The sequence below is a fragment of the Myotis yumanensis genome, unplaced genomic scaffold, assembly GCF_028538775.1.
Source record: "Myotis yumanensis isolate MYYU_CA2020_CCGP unplaced genomic scaffold, mMyoYum1.0.hap1 SCAF_2, whole genome shotgun sequence".
NCBI lineage: Eukaryota > Metazoa > Chordata > Mammalia > Chiroptera > Vespertilionidae > Myotis > Myotis yumanensis.
In genome coordinates, this window is record NW_027223753.1 from 147,529,033 (window position 1) to 147,536,759 (window position 7,727).

General features: G+C 41.1%; 1 pseudogene; it reads right to left on the reverse strand.

Moving 5' to 3' along the window:
- Positions 1-1,866: 1,866 nt before the first annotated feature.
- On the reverse strand, positions 1,867-1,962 carry LOC139004617 (U6 spliceosomal RNA; annotated as a pseudogene).
- Between the last annotated feature and the right edge of the window lie 5,765 nt (positions 1,963-7,727).

The window sequence follows — 7,727 nt, forward strand, 5'->3', positions numbered from 1 at the left end:
TCCATCTATTTCATCCTAGTGCTTGATGGAAGCAGGCATCCCAATTAAAGGAGAAAAGGAAACATGAAGAGATACAAAGAGAGTGGAGAAAGATATACTCAGTAAGCAAGGTGGATCTAGCTCTACATACAGGTAGGATTTTTCCATTCATTCAAAAACTCTTTAGCCTACTAATTGCCAGCTCAGTGATAAATCATAAAGATAGAATGGGTGAAATAAAATACCAAGAAATATAAATCATGACTCTAAAAAAAGAGAAATAAAGGATCTTGTTAAAGAACTCGGGGAAGTTTCCCAAAGACATGTAATTTGAGCTAAAAGATTTAAGAGGGGAATATTGAGCAAATAGGAGAAGAAAAATCTTTTCTGAAGTGGGTGCAGCAGAGCAAAGGCCCTAATGCAAGAGGAAGTAAAGTAAAGAGAAATTGAAAGAAAGACAATTTGAACAAAGTACAAGGAATATACGGTGTAACTGGGGCTGGAGATGTAGACAGAGTTGGACAATGTTGAGCCTTATATATAGAACTTCCTGTTAATGACCTGGGAAAAGTTTGAGTGTGTTTGTTTGTTTGTTTTTATTGTTGACACTATTACAAGTGTCTCCCACCTTCCCCCACTTTCCCTACCTCTACCTATGCCCAGTCCTCTCTCCCTCTGGATCTCACCACACTATTGTCTGTGTTGGGGAGGATTTTGAATTCCAGTGATCAATGCATAAGATCCTCAAGTATTCTAGCTCTATTATCCATCACAACTTTTCAACATGCCTCTCAAACTGTTATTGTCTTTTGGGGAGTAGAGTGTGTTGTGGTTGAGAGGATGTGATTTAGGGTAAAAAAATACATATATATGTTATATATATTTAAGTCCTGATTTGGGAGGTTAATTACTAAGGTCACTTAAAATTAATCTGAGCTTTAATTTCTTGATTGATAAAGAAGGAATTGTTTAATAAAGTCTTCCTCACATAGCTTCAATGAGGATCAAATAGATAACCAGTGTGAAAGTTCTTTGCAAATTGGGACGTCTTGTACAAATGCTATTATTTGTTGTTACTGAATTAAATTTAGTTGAATCAATTCCCTTTCAAGGTTTGTTGTTTTTTTGCCTTGGTGAAAAAACACTGAGATCCATGTGTAACTCTTTTTATGGCCCCTGACAATCATGGAAAGTTCTTTCTTTATTTTTTAATTGATTTTTAGAGAGAAAGGAAGGGAAAGGAGGAGAGAAACACTGATATGAGAGCAAAAAATCAATTGGCTGCCTCCTCCCCGCCCCCTACCAGGAATCAAGCCTGTAATCCAGGCATGTGCCCTGACCCAGAATTAAACAGGCAACCTTTCAGTGCATAAAACAACACCCAACCAACTGACCCACAGCAGCCAGGGTGGGAAGTTCTTTATAAATGTGTGATTATATCTACATCTACATCTACAGGTATATACACATCAATATCTCTCTTATCTATGTGGACCTAGCATCTCTACTACCTATTCTGACTCAGTTACTGAAGAGAGATTTCTGTCCAAGAGAAAAGATCAGGATAATGAACATGCCTTGTTACTGGGAGGACTTTATATCAAAGAGGAACCCAATTCTAATGAGTTATGCATATTATATAGAGAATTCCTTTTGCCAGGTTACAGGGAAGCTTAGCACCTAGAAGTGGCTATAAACTCAAATGCCCAAGGCTAGGTAGATCATTTTAGTGAATCTGACTGGGCATATTAATAGATGGTGGTGGAAGCTGTGACAAACTGGGAAGCACATTTTTTGTCTAGAGGGAGCAGCTGCTAATCAATAGCTGCCCAATATTTTCCCGAATCTTCCAACTTTTTAAAAGAAGGAAAAAACCTAGATTTAAAAATATATACAGAACACATCATGAATTTCTGTGTCATCCTTATACAGGGTCTTGCTGTATCATTCCGATTTTAGTATATGTGCTGCTGAAGTGAGCACAATTTTTTTCAAGTTTTGAAACATCCCATGGATACCATAAATGACTGTATTTGGCCCACGAACTTCTTCTTGGAATTCATGGCCTACAACCAGCACAGGCAGAGCTCCTTCCTTGTCCACTCTCTATAGGGTCTTAATTAAACTTTAGTCCTTTGTGGTTTAACAACACAATGGTGAAGCTAGGCCTGCATAGGATGAGTCAGCAAGCAAACTGCCCATCAGCTGGATCAGTGGTAGCAAGCTTGGCTGCACATTGAAATCACTGCACATTGAAACCACTAAAATGCTGATATCTGGGTTCTAATCTGAGAGATTTTGATTCCCCTCATCTGGGTTACCACCTGAGCATAGGGATTTTTAAAAGCTTCCAAGGAGATTCTAATTGGCAGTTGTGGCCAGGGAAGTGGGGAGGGGAAATTGAGTTTGCCCAATGCCTGGAGCAGTGGTTATTAGTACATTCAGTCAGCAGTGGGAAAGATCTGAAGTCTGGGGGTTTGCATCAGCAATGGAAACATTTTATCTGAGCACTTACAGATTAAACGCCTAAATAGGCAAAGATTTATACAATATTTTTAGACCATGTTTAATTCTTTCTTATTTTTAAGACAATGATTAAAATTTGCATAGACTGCAAGTTTTTGTTTTTACAATTTAATAAATGGTGTTTTTGCCTTATTTAGCTCTTTAAAGAAGAGGTGATGAAAGACTACTACAGGTGGTGTGATATGAGGCCAAGTACTTATATAACTTTCGTGATATATGCTGTTCTGGTCTATTGAGCTTTCCTTCTCTTCTTCTGGAAACACAACTCCTCTATGCTGTGGGAAACCCATTCTTACGATTCAGGCGGGGTACCACAGTCTTTTTGCAGCAAGGTTTCAGGAATCTGGAGAAGGGACTGTGACATAAATGAAGAGACTAGACAAGAAATATTAATTTGGAAGGCATTTGGGGGAGCCAAGAAGAGACCTCACCCTCTAGTGAAACAGGCTCACCAAATCTCCAGACCCAGCTTTTTATTTACACACTAGAGGTCCGGTGTACAAAATTCGTGCATGGGTGGGGGATGGCTCTCAGCCCAGCCTGCACCCTCTCCAATCTGGGACCCCTCAAGGGATGTCCAACTGACTGTTTAGGCCCAGTGGGATCGGGCCTAAATGGGCAGTCGGACATCCCTCTCACAATCCAGGACTGCTGGCTCCCAACCACTCGCCTGTCTGCCTGCCTGATTGTCCCTAACCGCTTCTGCCTGCCAGCCTGATCACTCCATAACCACTCCCCTGCCAGCCTGATCGATGCCTAACTGCTCCCCTGCCGGCCCAATTGCCCCTAACTGCCCTCCCCTGCAGGCCTGGTCACCCCCAACTGCCCTCTCCTGCAGGCCTAGACTCCCCAACTTCTCTCCCTTAAAGGCCTTGTCCCTCCCAACTGCCCTCCCCTGCAGGACCTATCACCCCCAGTTGCCCTCCCTTTCAGGCCTGGTCCCTCCCAATTGCCCTCTCCTGCTGACCTGATTGCCCATAACTTCTCTCCTCCTGCAGGCCATCTTGTGGTGGCTATCTTTGACCACATGGGGTGGCCATCTTGTGTGTTGGAGTTATGGTCAATTTGCATATTATCTCTTTATTATATAGGATTTTGCCCTTTAGCAAAGCAAACATATATATCAAAGGTAAGGTCTGGCAAACTGTATAAGGATTATCAGGATAGGGATTGCTTTTGGCCATTCAGCCAGCAGCAGGTAATAATATGCAGATTTTCAGCCCTGCTGAATATCAAAGCCCATCAGCCTTCTGGCGAACTCCTTGCATTTATTATGACCTGCTGGTCTTAGCCTCCAGCAGTGAGGCTGACTGACAATAGTTCTCTCCACCTCCTGCCCCTGAACATACACCAAGTCAAAGAGGGTGTGTGTGTGTGTGTGTGTGTGTGTGTGTATGTTTGTGTGTATGTATGTTTGTGAAAGCATGCGCACTCGTGTGTGTGCATGCGCATGTGCCAAGCCTGCATTCCCCTGGCCAAAGTGATCAATGCAGGCAATGTCTAAAGACAGTCTTCCATTTGCTATATGGGTGCTTGAGGTCAAAGGGGGGGGCACTCTTTGACATGGAAAATTGTAAGAATAATTTAGGTTGGATTCATTTGTGTTCATCTATCCCAGCCTCAGAAAGGACAAAGAAGAGAATGAAGCCAACTTATAGAGACAAGCAGACATGAGAGATCCAGAGATCTGATAACATCCTTTGAGCCCTGTATCCATCTGTCTGAATGTTTGTTATGTGAGTAGAACTCACTTTTCTACTTAAGCTATTTTGAGTTAGGTTTCTGCTGTTGACTATTATGTTAGAATAGCATCCTCCTGGCATAAGAAGAGTCATCAATTTATTCTAAACCACAACACAGACACCTGCTAAAATGGAACTTAGTTTAGGAGACAGGAAGGCAAGTTTTATTTTCCACACCTGATTAAAATTGTATCAGAAATACTCCAAGTGGAAAAAAAGGCTGTAAACCCAAAAGACCAAATAACACATCAGGGGAGATAAGCTCTGATCAGGCCCAGCTTTATCCAGTATACAGGGCGTGGGAGACGAGCTCAAGGAGCATGAACAGAGGAAGGTACACACAGCATGCTGTTGTTACAGTTCTTGCCTCTCACTGTTAATCCTTCCCAAACCAACCTATAAATTCAATGTAATTCTAATGGAAAATGCCAGCAGAGATTTTGTGGAAATTGACATGTTGATTTTACATTTTCTATTGAAAGCCAAGGGTCAAGAATAGCTGAGATAATTAATTGCAAAAAAAAAAAAAAGCAGATGCCAGATATCAAAATTTATTATAACACTACAGGGATTAAGAGTTTGGAATTGACGCAGGAATAGACAAATAGGTCAATGAACTAATTTTAGAATTACAGAAAAGCTGCAAAAATGGCACAAAGAATTCCCTTATTATCTGTTACCCAATTACCCCTAATATTACCATCTTATGATTGATTTTTAAAAGAAAATACCGACAAGCCACTGGCTGTGATTCACGATGCCCATCAGAGTTAGAGCCTGTAATGACCTCTGTTGCTGCCTCCCTGAGTGGGGTGTGAACTGGGAAACTGAGGCCCTCACCTGCACATTTTCAGTACTCTGGAACTCTGCTATAATGAATGGATTTGCAGGCTTTATTCCGCAAAAGTGACAACAGTGCTTTTAGAAAGGATGTTTAAAAGTATATTCACAAGACTGTTAAGCCAGGCATGTAAGTAAATGTGAATTAAGTCATCATATTCTGGTTAATCTTTAAAAAGAATGTGCCTGCCTTTTGAGCAGCTAAGAAAAATAAAAGAAAGGATTAAGTTTAAAAAATAAATAAAAATAAAAGAAACTTTTAACATTACATATGAAATTGTTTCTATTTTGTTTTAATTTGTAATCTGCTTTTTTTCTATTAACTATGACCTTGAAAACTTTCCTTTGTGTCTGCTAATCAATTATCATTTGTGTTTTCTCCTTTGCAAATTTTTTATCCTGATAATTTCCCAATCTTTGGAGTCTGTGTTTTTCTTATAAATTTTTTGAACTTTTATATTTTGATGTGTTTGTTTGTTGTCACACTTGTACAAATGAAATCAACTTTTTATTTGTCTTTTAATTTTGATCCAATAGTTCATATTTTTACAATTTTTATAATATTAATTTTTTAAGTATTTAAAAATCATATTTTGAGAACAATTTTGTTCTCAACAGTGGCGTATCATTCTATTCTTTAAGAATATATTTTGAATTACAAAAAGAGCCAGAAGTCATTTGTAGTCAAGTCAGGTAACCAGAATACAGATACATATCATTTTGGTAAGAAAGTAAACAAAACAAAAAACAGAACCATGAGCCAGCTGTGATGATAATATAATGGTAACACTATGATTTTCTTGTGTGATCAAAAAACTGTTTAAAAGCCAGTTTCAAATGCATTTTTAAAATGGCAGCATCAGTTGGAATTTATGCACTCCCATGGAAACTAACTTGAAGGATAATAAAAAAATTATTTCCCCATCATTACTTTTGTGACAAAAGAAAGGGTATATACAATAAAAGAAGCAGGGAGATTAGTTAGGAGTTTGCTATAATCCAGGTGACAGATAATGGCAGCCAAAATCAGGCTGGTAATGTGGGAGGTTGTAACTTGGTAAAGAAAGGGTAGAGTTCTGGATATATTTTTAATTAATATTCTTACATATAGAGGGGAAAAAAAAATGGCGGAGGCTTAGACGGACGTGTTGGTGCTTTGTCCCAGAGCAGATAGGGGCGAGCAGCTGAAACGGGTAACAATCAGCCCGATCAAGCTGGGGAGGTTCAGCTGAGAGACAGTCTGCAGCCAGGAAAGACAGAGAACTCCTAAAAAATTCAGATGGTTAGAGATTGAGGCTGAAACCTCCCCCTGGGCGCCAGCGCAGAGGCGAGACCGCGCCATCTTAGGTAGCTGTTACCGGCATCCAGAGATCGACTACTAACCCGGCAGCTACTAACCCGGAGGCAACGACTCGCAAGCAACGCGACTGTAAGAGCCCAGAGGAGGTCTGCACCCCTCCACGGAAAGGTTAGACTTACCCCAAAGGTGCGGTTTGCAGTTCAGGTTGGAGCGAGGAACGCGTGCGCAGGCGCGCACGCGCGGGCGCAGGGGGAAATCTACCCCCTCCAAAATCCGCGCCCATAGAGGCCAGCGTGACCTGCAAGTGGGGAGGGCTCCCGCAGGGCTGCTGCCAGAAGGTAACACTATAAAGGAGCCCATAGTTAGACTGGATGCAAAAGGGCGGCCTCAGAGTTTCCCTGATAGCCGGCTACTTGTCGCCAGGGGCTTGAGCGCGTGCAGACATTCCGCGCAGACATCCCGCGCAATTCTGGAGGGTGGAACCCTGTGAGTTCGAACAGCTTCCCAGGCTCTTGTTTGCACACTTCCTCTTACTTCTGTGAGTTTGATTGTTGGCCCAGAGCATGTGATTGCCCAGTTGGGGTCACTAGCAGAGCTTGTAGGGGAAGACTGTTTTTGGGGAGCCTGGAAAACAGAGCTGGGAGTGGCGCCTGGGGAACCAACTCTGGGCGGAGCTGGTTCAGGTACAATAGAGAGCTTCTGGACAGAGAGAACTTTTAGCCTCGGAGGTCAATCCAGACACACTGCCACCCAGAGGCAGAGCCACGAACTGACTCTTCTGTAAATACAGATAAGGCAATAAGGGGATTTTACGGCCGGCCTTAAAATCAGGACTGTGGCTTACACCACGGAGGAACAGTGTAACCGAGGAAAATTCAACATTCTCCTGAATTCCGGGCGTGCCAATAAGAAGAGTAGAAGATCTGAAGCACCTGCATTACTGCACATTTTTATTTTTATTTTTTTAAATTACTTTTTCTCCTTTTAACTAAGAAAACATTTTTTTTCTTTTTTTCTTTTTTCTTTTTCTCCATCACCTGATTTTGCCATTTCAACTGCTACATTTTTATTTTTAACTAGTATTATTACCGCTACCATTTTACCACTCTTTAAAGTGTCATTTTATTTTATCTTTATTTTATTTTGGGACTAATGTTCTCCATTCTATTTTCATCGTTCCTTTAGCAACATTTTTCTCTACCTCAATTTGCCTCTGTGCTAAACAATCTCCCCCACTTTTTCCCTTTTGCTGTCCTGTTTCTCTTACCCTACTCCAGCTTTCGATTTTCCCTACTCTTTTTACCCCCTGTCAAAATTTAACCCTGCTTATATATCCTACG